At 43.2% G+C, this 14,417-nt stretch overlaps 1 protein-coding gene across 3 annotated transcripts in view; it reads left to right on the top strand.

Moving 5' to 3' along the window:
* The window catches only part of Atad1 (ATPase family AAA domain containing 1), a 61,004-nt gene that overhangs the window by 10,607 nt on the left and 35,980 nt on the right, over window positions 1-14,417 (top strand). The window contains exon 1 of one of the 3 annotated variants that reach the window (XM_021152107.3): window positions 12,191-12,289. The exons of 1 other annotated variant lie outside the window; for it this stretch is intronic. The gene's annotated coding sequence lies outside the window, so the exon portion shown is untranslated. Of the gene's footprint in view, window positions 1-12,190; window positions 12,290-12,448; window positions 12,957-14,417 lie in introns of those variants that run through there. One more of the 3 variants, XM_085834255.1, reaches the window with a different exon arrangement.

A 14,417-nucleotide genomic window follows, 5' to 3' on the forward strand; every position in this document is an offset into this window, starting at 1 on the left:
TCTTACGGTTAATGCTATGGTAAGGCCTTATCCCCGGACTATCTCCCTTCCTTCCCTCTTGCTCCATCATCGGTTAAGTCCACTGGAATGGGACCTGAGAAGCCCAATTAAATATTCCAGATTTGAAAAAAAAAGCAATAAAAAGGCTTAAAAACCCCTTCTTCCCTCTAGGCACCTTTGCTTTTAGAATTCACATCCGATGAGAAGATGCAGATTCCACATATAGTTTCTTGAGTTGAGTACTATACGGACTGTAGACAGGAATGGAATAGGCACAGCCGGAGAGAACTTTCATTTATAAAATCTCAGACTTCTTGTCCATTTAAATTTATTTCGCAACTCCTTCAAGGTTACCAGTTACACCGCCGAAGACAGAGAAGGCTGTGCTTGGCTGGGGATGAGCCTTAGGGTTTTCTCAAGCTTGATTTTTAAAATGCAAAACACTAGTCCCTGCTCTTTTCCAAAGCTTTCCTAGGCATTTTCTTAGAATCAGGTAAATGAGAGCAAGCGAGTGACCTACTTACAGCCAAAGCTGTTCCAGGTTATAAAAGATGGGAAGTCAAGTGTATCCTGGAACCCCAGCATCTGGCCTTGTTTTACGCCTCATCGATCAATCTGTTGTTGCAGGAGAGAACACTTCAACTGTGGTTCCTTCATTTTGGCTAAAGAATCCCCCCTTTGTTATTCTTATCCAATCTTTCTCACCTCCTCCCCCATTTACAAACCCGAGTGGAAAGGCATTTAAGAAGTCTCAAAAGAATCCTAAGGCAGTTAATCTTTTGTCTATGTCTTGAAATTGCTAATGAGGCTGTTGTTAGCTTGACACTTTTTTTTTTTTTTTGTTTTTGGTCATCAGTCCGGCGTCATCCACAATAGTACCATTTGAACAGTAGAGTTTGAGTAATATATGAAAGGTGAACAAAATATTGTAGATCTAAAATAAATACTTAGGTTCTAGAAAAGTGGTTTTGGGTAGAAGGAGCTAAGAAAGAGAAACAGTCAGCAGCACGGACCGAGAAAGGGGTTATGAAGAAAAGTCCGGTTACTGTGAGTTAGTACTAGTCTATTCTACTAATGTGAGGAGATTACATAATTCACCTTATGCACTTTGAAAATTATGTACTGTGTTTTAAAAACACAAAGGCAAGGAAAGTGAATTTACAACAATATGCTTTCTTAACTTTGCTGCTATCTTTTAAACTCTCTGTGCTCTTCATAAAGTGGAACTCACCTTCCTAGTTATTTCAATCTTCTGAGAGTGTTGTTTTCCAGTGTGTTTGCCTAGATTCCATCTTACCATTACTATGGGAGAGAAAGATTTCAATTTTGTCTCCCTTGATCACCCCCTTGGCTTTAGGGATGGCTTCATATTCTTCCTCCATTTTAATTATTTGCCCATACCTATTTAATTTCCCTTGTCAAAACTAATTAAGATGATTATTTTCTATACTATAGCAGTTTTTTAAAAAAGATTTATTTTATGTATGTGAGTGCACTGTAGCTGTACAGATGGTTGTGAGCCTTCATCTGGTTGTTGGGGATTGAATTTTAGGACCTCTGCTAGCTCCCTTCAGATGTATCAGAAAAGGGCGTCAGATCTCATTACGGGTGGTTGTGAGCCACCATGTAGTTGCTGGGATTTGAACTCAGGACCTTTGAAAGAGCAGTCAGTGCTCTTACCAGCTGAGCCACCTTGCCAGCCCGCTATAGTAGTTTTATATGAACCATGGTTACTAAGTAACGATTGTAGTGACATAATTACTGCTGTATGATTTCACGTATGTGAACTTCCAGTCTTTCTTCCTAAGCCCCTGTCAAGTGAACCCCAGTGAGCGATGAATAGACTCAGCTTTGGCGTGTGTTTGCTTTTGTAAAGATTTCTGGATGATTTTTTTCCTTCCAAAGGGATTTTACTCCAAGTTTTATCATGAAAACTATGGAAAGAGTGTTCCGGGTTGGTGGTTTCATCCCCCTCCCCCCCACTTCCGCCCCCTCCCCCCCCCCCCCGCGCTTTCTCCTCCCCTCCCCTTCTCTGTTTTGAGACTGAATAGTAGTAAGGGCTGGCTTCACGGTGGTCTTCTTGGTGACCTTCTCTGACACTGATGGTATTGCAGGCTGAGCCCTCATATCCAGCTTGTTCAGATTTTTTTTTTCCAGAGCTGAGGACCGAACCCAGGGCCTTGCGCCCACTGAGCTAAATCCCCAACCCCCCCTTTTTTTTTTTAAGATTTATTTATTATATGTAAGTACACTGTAGCTGTCTTCAGACACACCAGAAGAGGGAGTCAGATCTTGTTAGGGATGGTTGTGAGCCACCATGTGGTTGCTGAGATTTGAACTAAGGACCTTTGGAAGAGCAGTCGGGTGCTCTTACCTGCTGAGCCATCTCACCAGCCCTTGTTCAGATGTTTTTATCTTAGTTGGATTACTGACAGTTGGCCTTTGGGACTCTGGTGGTAAAGATTTTTGCAGAAATACAACTAAAGTTCTCACCAGGGCATACTTTCTCAAGCTATGGTTTAAACTCATCTGAGAATCATCTTACATGTTTGTCTGGACTGCTTAAGGCAGAACTTTCTTCTCCTTCTTCTTCTTCTTCTTCTTCTTCTTCTTCTTCTTCTTCTTCTTCTTCTTCTTCTTCTTCTTCTTCTTCTTCTTCCTCTTCTTCTTCCTTCTTCTTCTTCTGACCTCAAACTCAGAAATCTACCTGTCTCTGACTCCCAAGTGCTGGGATTAATGGCATGCACCACCACTACCCGCTGGCAGAATTATTTCTTTTTTTTTTTTTTTTTTTTTTTTCAGAATTATTTCTTACAGAGACTTTTCCTGTCTGTCAAATGTAAAAATCCAGGCATAGGAAACCCACCCACAACCTACAGGGCCAAATCCAATCTCTCTGCAAGCCTGGTCCTATACCCATTGAAGCATGTTCTAACAGGGTGAGTCCACCTGACCCTTTCTTCCTTTTCCTGTACCTTCCCCAGCTCCTAGATCTAGCCCAAACCCCACATCTAGTACCCTGACCTAGTTAGGACATCCCTTCTGACACTACCCCAAACTCCAAGCTTGAGACCAGAAAACCCATCCTGAATGCCAACACAGCCCCTATGTCCACCGGCCTTCAACCCACCTAAACCATATGCAAACTTCCAGTCTAACCCAGCAGGTAAATTCTGTGCTATGTTTCTACTAGCTGTGTTCATATCAGACACAGAGCCAACAAAAGAAGTGCAAGTGGCAAGATCTCACCACAAAAATAAATACGTAAATAACATAATATGAAAGTAACCCCCTCCTCGAAACCTATCAGTCTTATAGAAATGTTCTCCAATGAAATTCACCTAAAAAGAATCCCAGGACACACAGCTTAAAAGAGCAATCATAAACTCAAGTAACTCAAGGAGTTTGAAGAACATTAAAAACAAATAAAAACTGACTCAATGAACTTAAAAAGAGAATGCACTAAATAATATTAAGAATCAATGCTGGCCAGGTGGTGGTGTGCACGTCTTTAATCCCAGCACTTGGAATGTAGAGGCAGGTGGATTTCTGAGTTTGAGGCCAGCCTGGTCTACAAAGTGAGTTCCAGGACAGCCAGGGCTATACAGAGAAACCCTGTCTCGAAAAACAAACAAACAAACAAGCAAACAAACAAAAAATCAATGCTGAGGTCCTTAGTCCTATGAAGGCTTGATAGATGCCCCAGTGTAAGGGAATCAAGGGCAGGGAGATGGGAGTGGGTAGGAGAGTGGAGGAACACCCTCATAGAAGCAGGAGGAGGGAGGATGGGATAGGGGATTTCCAGAAGTTGGTAGAAACTGGGAAAGGAGATACTTGAATTTTAAATAAAGAAAATATCTAAGGAATAAAATCAATGCTTAGGGCTGGAGATATGGCTCAGAAGTTAAGAACACTGGATGTTCTTCCAGAGGTCCTGAGTTCAATTCCCAGCAACCACATGGTGGCTCACAAACATCTATAAAGGGATTTGATGCCCTCTTCTGGCATGTAAGTATAGTGCAGACAGAGCACTCCTGCATTCCTACACTCCCACATTAAAAAAAAACAAAACAATAAAATATATAAATAAATAAAATTTAAACAACAGCAAGAAAAGAAGAGGAGGAAGAGGGGGAGGGGGAAGTGGGGAGGGGGAGGGGAGGAGGAAGAGAAGGAAATACTCAGAAGTTTGGTGTGATGCCCATTACTTTAATTCCAGCACCTGGGGGGCAGAAGCAGGCAGATTTCTGAGTGTGAGATGAGGCCAGCTTATTCTACAGAGCATGTTCCTGGACAGAGAAACACTGTCTCAAAACATCCAAAACCAGAATTAAAAAAAATTAAAATTTTTCTTTAAAAAAAAAAAAGAGCCAGGTGGTAGTGGTGAATACCTTTAATCCCAGCACTCAGGAAGCAGAGACATGCAGATCTCTGTGATACTGAGGCCAGCATGATCTACAGAGAAAGTTCAGAACTCAAGAATAAAGTATAAATAGATCAAACAAGTAAGGAGTATGAAAAAATTAAAAAACAAAACAAAATAAAAATCAGGAAAGGAACATGCAGGATACTATGAAAAGGACAAACCTTCCCATCCTAGGACTTCATAGATGATGGAAAATAATCCCAGGTCAATGGTACAGACCAGATCTTCTTCAAGATTACAGGAGAAAATGTCCATAAACTGAGGAAAGACACACCCATACAGAGACAAGAAGCATACAAAACACCAAATAGATAAGACCAGAAAAGAAAATCTTCATAGAATGTTAGAGCTAAAACACAAAGTGTGCAGAATCAAACAAGGAAGTGTGTTGAAAGCTGCTTGGGGGTGGGGTGAAGCACATGTCATGTATAGAAAAAAAAATCCAAGAGTCACAGCTGATTTCTTAGAAACTTTAAGAGCAAGAAGAGACTGGCTTCTAGATGTACCCCAAATTCTAAAAGGCCACAACTACCAACGTAGACTATGATACCTAGCAAAACTGTCTGCCATAGTCCAAGTAGTAAGAGAAACTTTCTATGAGCCAAACAGGCTAAAACAATTCCTATCCAGAGACCAGCCCTAAATAAAATCTCAAAAGCAAAATTTCAGACTGAAGAGAGGAATAAGCATAACTGAGGGATGGTAGAAAAGAAAAGAAAAAAAGCTATAATTAAGGGAACACAAAGAAACTCTTAGAACATGGATGGCAACAACAATAACCACCACAATGACTGTAATCAGCATACACTTCTCAACAATAACCTTAAATATTAATGTTTTAATTATTCAATCAAAAGACATAAGCCTGCTGAATGGGTCAAGATACCAAGTCCATCTTTCTGTTGTCTATAAGAAACTCAGCTTTAGGGGCTGGAGAGATGGTGATTAAGAACACTGACCGCTCTTCTGAAGGTCCTGAGTTCAAATCCTAGCAACCACATGGTGGCTCACAACCATCCCTAACAAGATCTGACACCCTCTTCTGGAGTGTCTGAAGACAGCTACAGTGTACTTACATATAATAAATAAATAAATAAATAAATCTTTAAAAGAAAAAGGAAAGAAACTCAGCTTTAAAGATAGGTGCCACTTTAAAATTAAGGATGGGAAAAAGTCCTCCAATCCAATGGGACCAGGAAACGATCAGGAATTGCTCTCCTAGTATATAATCAAACAAACATTATTTGTTTTATTAGCAACAAATTGTAGAGAGGGTATGAGGAAAAGGGAACCCCATTTAGTATTAGTGATATTGCAAACTGGTATGGCCACTCTGAAAATAAATGTGGCTAGAAGTAAATCTACCATCTGACCCATCTACACCACTTCTTGGCATTGGCCCAGAGGACCTGGCATCCTATCCCACAGATACTTGCTCAGCTGTGTTCATCACAATAGCTAGGAAATGGAAACAACCTAAATGCCCTTCAACTGAGGAACGGGCAATGGAAAGGTGGTCCGTATACACGATGGAGTACTATTCAGCTATAGGTAAAATGAAATCTGGAGGTAAATGGACAGAACTTGAAAAGATCCTATTGAGTAAAGTAATCCGGATTCAGACAGATGTCTGATGTTCCTCTCATCTGTGGCTCCTAACTCCAAAGCTTCATATGTGAGTATATAATTTGAAGAAACTGCAGAAGCCATTGAAACGAAAAAGGACCAGGGTGGGCTTTGTTAAGGAGGGAGGAAGGAGGGGGGTCCATACAGAAAGAGAAGGAAGGAGAAAGTTAAAAGAATAATAAAGATTTCGGAAAAAGCCATTAAAAAATCATACTATTTTTAACCTAAAATTACACTTAATACACATAAGTCTATATACAGATACAAATATGTAGATAGATATAAATATAGATATACGTATAGGTATAGCTTAAATAAAACTTTCCCAACTGAGCTGACAATGCTCCAGTAAAACCCATAGAATATCCATCAAAACCCTCAATCCAGGCATAAGAAGCCCTAGACTCCCAAAACATTACATGGCGTTTTTGTTATCTTAGGTTGCCTCCTAGAGGTTGAAAATTAAGTCCCTATTGCTGAAGACACCAAGAGCCCATGACACTGAGGATCCAAGCTGGAACTGAGGACTGGCTTTCCTGACACCAGAAGACAGGCGTTATGCAAGCTTCCAAGGGACAAGGCAGGCAGTGGTGGCACGGGTTTAATCCCAGCACTTGGGAGACAGAGGTAGGCAGATCGCTGTGAGTTGGGAGCCAGCCTGGTCTATAGAGTGACTTCTAGGACAGCCAGGCCTACACAGAGAAACCTTGTCTTGAAAAACTTTAGGGTGGGGGAGGGTATAGGGGACTTTCAGGATAGCATTTGAAATGTAAATGAAGAAAATATCTAATAAAAAAATTGAACAAAAAAAGAAAAACTTTAAAAAATTAAAAATAAAAAATTTCCAAGGGGAAAGAAGCAATAGTCCTATCAAGCTGTGATGTCTATGAACTACAAAAACAACCAGCAAGGCACAGTAACTCTTTTTTTTCTATTTTTTATTAGATATTTTCTTTATTTACATTTCAAATACTATCCTGAAAGTCCCTTATACCCCCCATCCTCCCCCCAACCCATTCACTCCCACTTCTTGGCCCTGGCATTCCCCTGTACTAGGGCATATAAAGTTTGCAAGACCAAGGGGCCTCTCTTCCCAGTGATGGCCGACTAGGCCATCTTCTGCTGCATATGCAGCTAGACACACAAGGTCTGGGGTACTGATTAGTTCATATTGTTGTTCCACCTATAGGGTTGCAGACCCCTTCAACTCCTTGGGTACTTTCTCTGGCTCCTCCATTGGGGGGCCCTGTGTTCCATCCTATAGATGACTGTAAGCATCCAGTTCTGTATTTGCCAGGTACTGGCATAGCCTCACAAGGGACACTATATCAGGGTCCTTTCAGCAAAATCTTGCTGGCATATGCAATAGTGTCTGTGATTGGTGGCTGATTATGGGATGGACCCCCGGGTGGGGCAGTCTCTGGATGGTCCATCCTTTTGTCTTAGCTCCAAACTTTGTCTCTGTAACTCCTTCCATGGGTATTTTATTCCCTATTCTAGGGAGGAATGAAGTATCCAAGCGTTGGTCTTTCTTCTTGATTTTCTTGTGTTTTGCAAATTGTATCTTGGGTATTCTAGGTTTCTGGGCTAATATCCACTTATCAGTGAGTGCACATCAAGTGACTTCTTTTGTGATTGGGTTACTTCACTCAGGATGATATCCTCCAGATACATCCATTTGCCTAAGAATTTCATAAATTCACTGTTTTTAATAGCTGAGTAGTACTCCATTGTGTAAATGTATTGTGTAAATTTTCTGTATCCATTCCTCTGTTGAGGGACAAAGCTGGAAGACACAGTAACTCTTAGTATGGTAGTGGCATCCATATCTTGGTGGCATCCAATCACGTCTAATTGGACTTAAGGACCCTCTATTGATTTTTTTTTTTTTAACTTCTGGGAAGGGACCTGTGGTTTGTAGAAAGCCAGTAATTTGATATCTTAAAAAAAATTATTACTCTCTTATACATTACATCCTGACAGAAGTTTCCCTCCCTCCACTCTTCCCAATCCCTCTCTCCTCCAGAACCATTCCTTCTCCTCTTCGTCATCCTTGTCATCCTTGTCTTCCTCATCCTCCTTGTCCTCTTTGTCCTCCTCCTCCATTTCCCATTAGAAAATAACAGAGCCGGGCGTGGTGGTGCACGCCTTTAATCCCAGCACTTGGGAGGCAGAAGCAGGCGGATTTCTGAGTTCGAGGCTAGCCTGGTCTACGGAGTGAGATCCAGGACAGCAAAGACTACACAGAGAAACCCTGTCTCGAAAAACAAAAACAAAACAAAACAAAACAACAACAAAATAAAATAAAATAAAATACAATACAATACCAGGCTTACCAGAAGTATCAGCCAAACATGGCTTAACACATTACAATAAGGCTAGGCACATCATACCAAGGTTGAATGAGGCAACCCAGTAGGAGGCAAAGGGTCCCAGGAGAAGATGAGTCAGACACCTCTCACCATCACTGTCAGGACTACCACAAGAATGCCAAGTTACATAGCTATAACATATATGCAGAGGACCTAGCCAGACCCATACAGCATCCATGTTTGTCACTTCAGTCTCTCTGAGTCCCTATGAGCCCTGCTTAGTTGATTCTGTGGGCCATGCTCTCATGGTATCCTCAACCCCTCTGTTTCCTATGATCCTTGCCCCATCCCTTCTGGGATTTCCCTGAGCTCTGCTTAATATTTGCTGTGGGTCTCTGCATCTGCTCCTATCAGTTGCTGGATGAAGCCTCTCTGATGGTAATTGAGTTAGTTACTAATCTCCGGATATGCAGAATATCATTAGGAACTATCTCAGAGATGTGTTTTTGGTCGTCGTCTCCTCCTCCTCCTTCTCTTCCTCTTCTTTTTGCCAGTCTGGCTTTGGTTCTACCCTAGGTCTCTGGGCTGTCCAGCCTCTGGTTCCTGGCCATCCTCGGGCAGTTGTTAGGCATGAGCTCCCTCTTGTGGTGACACGGGTGGCAAGTTGGCCACTCCCACATGTTCTACACCACCATTCCCCTAGAATGTGTTTCAGAGCAGGACAAATTTTAAGTTGAAGGTTTTGTGACTGTGTTGGTGTCCCAGTACCACTACCAGGTTACAGAAGAGAAGATGGCTGGTTTAGGCTCTGTGTCCCCCATTACCAGGAGTCTTCACTAGGATCACTCTCATAGATTCCAGGGAGTTTCTACTGCAGTAGGTTTCTGTATCACACTGCTAATTGCCCCCAAATTCCAGTTATCTTTCCCAGTACCGCCTCCCCCCACCCCCTCTCTGTCTGATCCTTCCTGTTCTCATCCTCTCCTTCCCCCAGTCTGTTCACAGAATCTATTTTACCTTTCCAGGGAGATGCATGGGACCCAACCCCCTGATCTCTGCTTATCACCTTGCCTCTCTGGGCCTGTGGATTATAGCATGGTTATCTTTTACAAACAGGTAAAACAGGTAATTCCTGCTTATACGTGAGTACATACCATGTTTGTCTTTCTGGGCCTGGGTTAGCTCACTCAGGATATTTTTTTTTTTTTTCCTAGTTCCATCCATTTGCCTGCAAATTCCATGGTGTCATTTTTTAAACAGTGCAGTAATACTCCATTGTGTAAATGTACCACGTTTTCTTTTTTTTTATTTTTTAAAGATTTTATTTATTTTATCTATGTGAGTACACTGTCACTGTCCTCAGACACTACAGAAGATGGCATCGGATCCCATTACAGCATTACAGACGGTTGTGAGCCACCATGTGGTTACTGGGAATTGAACTCAGGACCTATGGAAGAGCAGTCAGTGCTCCTAAAGACTGAGCCAACTCTCCAGCCCGTATCACATTTTCTTTATCCATTCTCATGTTGAGAGACATCTAGTTTGTTTCCAGTTTCTGGCTCTGATGAACAAAGTTGCTATGGAACCAGTTGGGCAATTGTCCTTGTGGTAGGATGGAGTGTCCTTTGGGTAGTAATTTGATACTTTTTTGTTTTGTTTTGTTTTTGAGACAGGGTTTCTCTGTGTAGCCCTGGCTGTCCTGGAACTCACTCTGTAGACCAGGCTGGCCTCTAACTCAGAAATCCGCCTGCCTCTGCTTCCCAAGTGTTGGGATTAAAGGCGTGCGCCACCACCAGTAATTTGATTTTTTAAGGCCCAGATGCAAGAAATTTCCTAAATTAAAACATTGGAGCCGGGCGTGGTGGCGCACGCCTTTAATCCCAGCACTTGGGAGGCAGAGGCAGGTGGATTTCTGAGTTCGAGGCCAGCCTGGTCTACAAAGTGAGTTCCAGGACAGCCAGAGCTATACAGAGAAACCCTGTCTCGAAAAACCAAAAAAAAAAAAAAAAAAAAAAAAAAACCAAAAAAAAAAAAACATTGGGTACAGCAGAGATAGGCAATCCACTGGAAAGGAAAGAAGCAGCAACATTTATCTTGATCATGTATACTCTCTTATGAACCTCCCATGTCCCCAGGCTTAGAGCAGAAGTGTTATCACCTATCTCTACCTAATAAACACACTTTGTCTTAACTTTTTGTGTGTGTATGTTGTTGTTATTGATCATGATGATGCATAGTCAAGGATCTGACTTTACCTGAAGGGAGGACCCAGTGACAGTGGTGGTGGTACTGTCAACGAACAGAACTGACAAGGTCAAGAAGCCACTAGGAATACTTGTGAGGTATTCTCTTGACTAGGCTAACTGATAGGCTCATTCTAAATTGGGCAGCCCAGATATTGGCCCACACATAAGGGAATCCCAGGGATTTGCATTCAGTTTGCTTGCTTTTTCACGTGCTGGTGAGTTACCTAGTGTTTCTGCCATTGTTGATATTGCTGCCTCTGGCCTCTTTCACTGAGATGAGAATCCAGATTCTTCCCACGGATTAATAACTAGTCGTGGCTCTCCAGGAATCCTTAAAGCTTTGTGGTGTTGTTGGACTGCTGAGGCATGTTACCTCCAGCACTGTGAAGCTTCCAGGACAGCCATTGTTGGACCACTCAAGACTGTGCTGGGTAAAACAGTCTAAAATTAAAACAAAAAAAACCCAAACTCTTTTTAATATCGATTCATTCCATTTATTGTGTTCTTCTATCGAACCCCAGTAAAGTCCTTTAACAAGGAACTTTCCAGGCTCTGGCAGCACTTCTGGGCTGTGTCTCTCCACAGCTATTGACATCGTTTACTAATATAACTGTCAGCAGAGGGAGGAAGCAGTGTGTTACTTATGTGGTCCAGAGAATAAAGCAATCCTCCTTGCTTAGCCACCCCAAATGCTAGGAAAACAGGCATGTGACACCAATCCCAGCTTGACTGTAGAATTCTTTAGCCTTAAAAGATAATCCTGACAACAGAGCGAAACAAACTGCCTCCTCCAGGAATATAAAAAGGTCTTAAGAAGTCTGTCTTATTCCTTCATAGTCCCACTGCCTTTATCTGAAGTGATGATGCTCCTTTTGTTTATGGGCAGTGTGTCTATTTATTCTTGTTCCTTAGTAGTGTATATATATTCAGAAGGGGCTGGCTTTCAGATACGGTTCCTTGGAACCTTGGTGTCACGTCCCTCACTTCGCAAGAGGAAGGGGGAAAAAAAAAGTCATCAATATGCAAAACCTGTCACCAGATGCCCTATTCTGACCCAACTGCCAGACCTCCCTGGTCTGCCTGGCTGCTCAAGCGTTCAGTGGATTCTCAAGCGCCGCCTCCAGGTGTCATCAGTACAGAGATGGGGGAGCAGGGTGAGCTCACCCTAGAAACCGAAAGGCAGATGGTGAGGCCATGCGCGTCTGAGCAGCAGCAAGAGGACTTGCTGCGGGGGGTGGTGGTGGTGGTGGTGGTGGAAGTTTATCAAACCAGGGAAGCATTTCTTTGCCTTCTGTAAAAGGCTCCTCTGTCAGGGTTGCGTACTGCTCCAGAGTAGCAAGGGATTTCATGTGTCAAGCGTCTTTCCCATTTCAGTTTCTGAGTCTCTCAAGTTGAACTCAGAGCCCTTTGGGGAGCACCCTGTTCATCCTATCTACCTTTCTGAATGTATCGGCCCAGCGGGTACTAAGGTGTAGGTTGGGGAAAGTAGCTCGCTCCGCACTGCGTCGCCATGCCTTGGCTGGCACGCCACCGGCTCTGCAGGGATCGCGCATGCTCCGTGCGGTGGGGGAGAGGGGCGGGGCTCCAGCCCCCGGAAGCGTTCTCTCCACGGCCACATTTCTTTCCTGTGCGAGGCCGGGCTAAGGCTCCCCTGTCGTCTCTGGTCCTGCCTCTGGGTGAGTAGCGGGTTCCCGCGGGGCCGGGCCAGGTGCGTCCCCCATCCCTCCCGGTCCCCCAGGGCCTGGCGCTCACCTGGGGAGACCAGCCCGGTAGTCACCTGCCTCCGCGTCGGTCACACTTGAGCGCCGCCCCGGATCCAGCGGATTAACCTCCAAGGGCGTCCCGGGCCTCGCCTTGGCGTCCCGCCGGGCGCGAGCCCTCAGGTCTCAGCGCTGGCGGGAGACTCCGGCGGCCCGCAAGGACATCTCTTGTAGGCGGCCTGGACATCGGAGGATCGGGAGGCGCTCTGGGCGACCTCAGGGCTAGGGTTGTAAGAAGGCGGCTGGAAGGAGCCGGTCCGCTCGTGCCGGCCCTGCTCCTCCCTCTTTGTGCAAAGGCGGAGGTGTTTCTTCAGTGCTGGCCATGCTCTCCCAGAAGATGCTGATGTTAATAATGACCTGCCCTCTCCGCGAAGCCTGGCAGGAATTCATTGTCACAGGCTGCGACTGTAGGGCCTTGATAGGCACAGAATTGCTAGGACTTTGAGTTGAGAGACCATTTGGAGAACACTGCAGTGACTTAGGAAATACTGCAGTATAAACGTTAGTAGTTGCTCAGAGATAGGGTATCCACACTGAAACCAGAGCTTAACATGAAAAGATTTAAAATTATATTCGTTTAAAGGTAATTCTGAATTAACACTGGTCTAGTGGTGTTTCTTAGTGATATACAGCAATGTGTATATTTTGTTAAAATTAGTGTCTATGCAAAATTGAAATACATTCTCCACATTTGCAGCTATTTTGCTGATATATCAGTGCTTTATGAATGATAGATGGGTATATAATCTCATCTGTGGAGACTGTAGAAAATATTTCCATTCACTGTCCACAAAGCAGAACGTTTCAGTTTCATTTCAGGATTTTGAAGTCACTTTTGGATATGATGAGCAGTGGTCTTTTGTTTGTATGTTTTTTGTTTTGTTTTGTTTTGAGATTAGGCTTCTCAGCGTAGCCCTGGCTATCCTGGAACTCTGAAGACCAGGCTGGTCTCCAATTTGGAGATTTGCTTGCCTCTACGTCCCAGGTGCCAAGATTAAAGATGTCAGCTGCAGTTTTTCGAGTTCTTTATATATTCTGGATATTAATCCTTTGTCAGACAGTTGACAAAGATATCATCCCATTCTGTGGGCTACCTCTTCACTCAAATTTAGCTGCTGCTACCACCATCAAGCTCTGCCTAGACCCAGAGTAGTCTTAAATCTGCCTAGAGTCAGTGTTAATATTGGAATGGGAAGATATGTAAGCAAGAGATTTGTCTGTTGGTGTTTTATTATATTTAAGCACACTGTAGCTATCTTTAGACACACCAGAAGAGGACATCAGATCTAATTACAGATGGTTGTGAGCCACCATGTGGATGCTGGGATTTGAACTCAGGACCTCTGGAAGAGGAGTTAGTGTTCTTAACCGCTGAGCCATCTCTCCAGCCCTGTTGGTGTTTTGATAAGAGTAAAAAATTATTACTGTCATCAGGTATGGTGATATACAGCTTTAATCCCAGCACTTGGGCGGCAGGGGCAGGTGGATCTCTGAGTTTGAGGACAGCTGTGTCTACAGAGTGAGTTCCAGGACATCTAGGACTACGTGGAGAAAGGTTTTCTCCATAAACAAAAAGAAGATACTGTAAGTGTCTTCATGAGGTTAAGGAGATATGCCTTAGGAATAGCCTATAGCCCTGATTTATCTTGTAAGTCAGTGACTGCCCTGTAGATGGCAATGTCAACATGCTGATTTAAACTCTTGGTTTTTGGAGGCAGAGATGTTTTATTTACTTTAGAATTATCTTGAACCCTATGTAGCCCAGGCTAGCCTTGAACCTTAACCTTGGCCCTTTAGTCTTCCTAATAGTCCGCTGAGATTCACAGGCTTGTGCCACTGTACCCAGCTCTGACTGAAATCAAAAAACCAAACATTTTATTGGAATGTCATGACTTCACCGATTGTTAACAAAACCCTTATCCCATCTATTGCGTTATTATCAACTATATTTGAAGCTTTATTGAGATATAGACAACGAAAGTGAAAATTTCAGGTCCTTTGAGAAGTTGATTATCATGCATCCTATTTTTTGAAATCTATTCAA

Source organism: Mus caroli, unplaced genomic scaffold, assembly GCF_978045245.1.
Source record: "Mus caroli unplaced genomic scaffold, Mus_caroli_1 scaffold_20, whole genome shotgun sequence".
Lineage (NCBI taxonomy): Eukaryota > Metazoa > Chordata > Mammalia > Rodentia > Muridae > Mus > Mus caroli.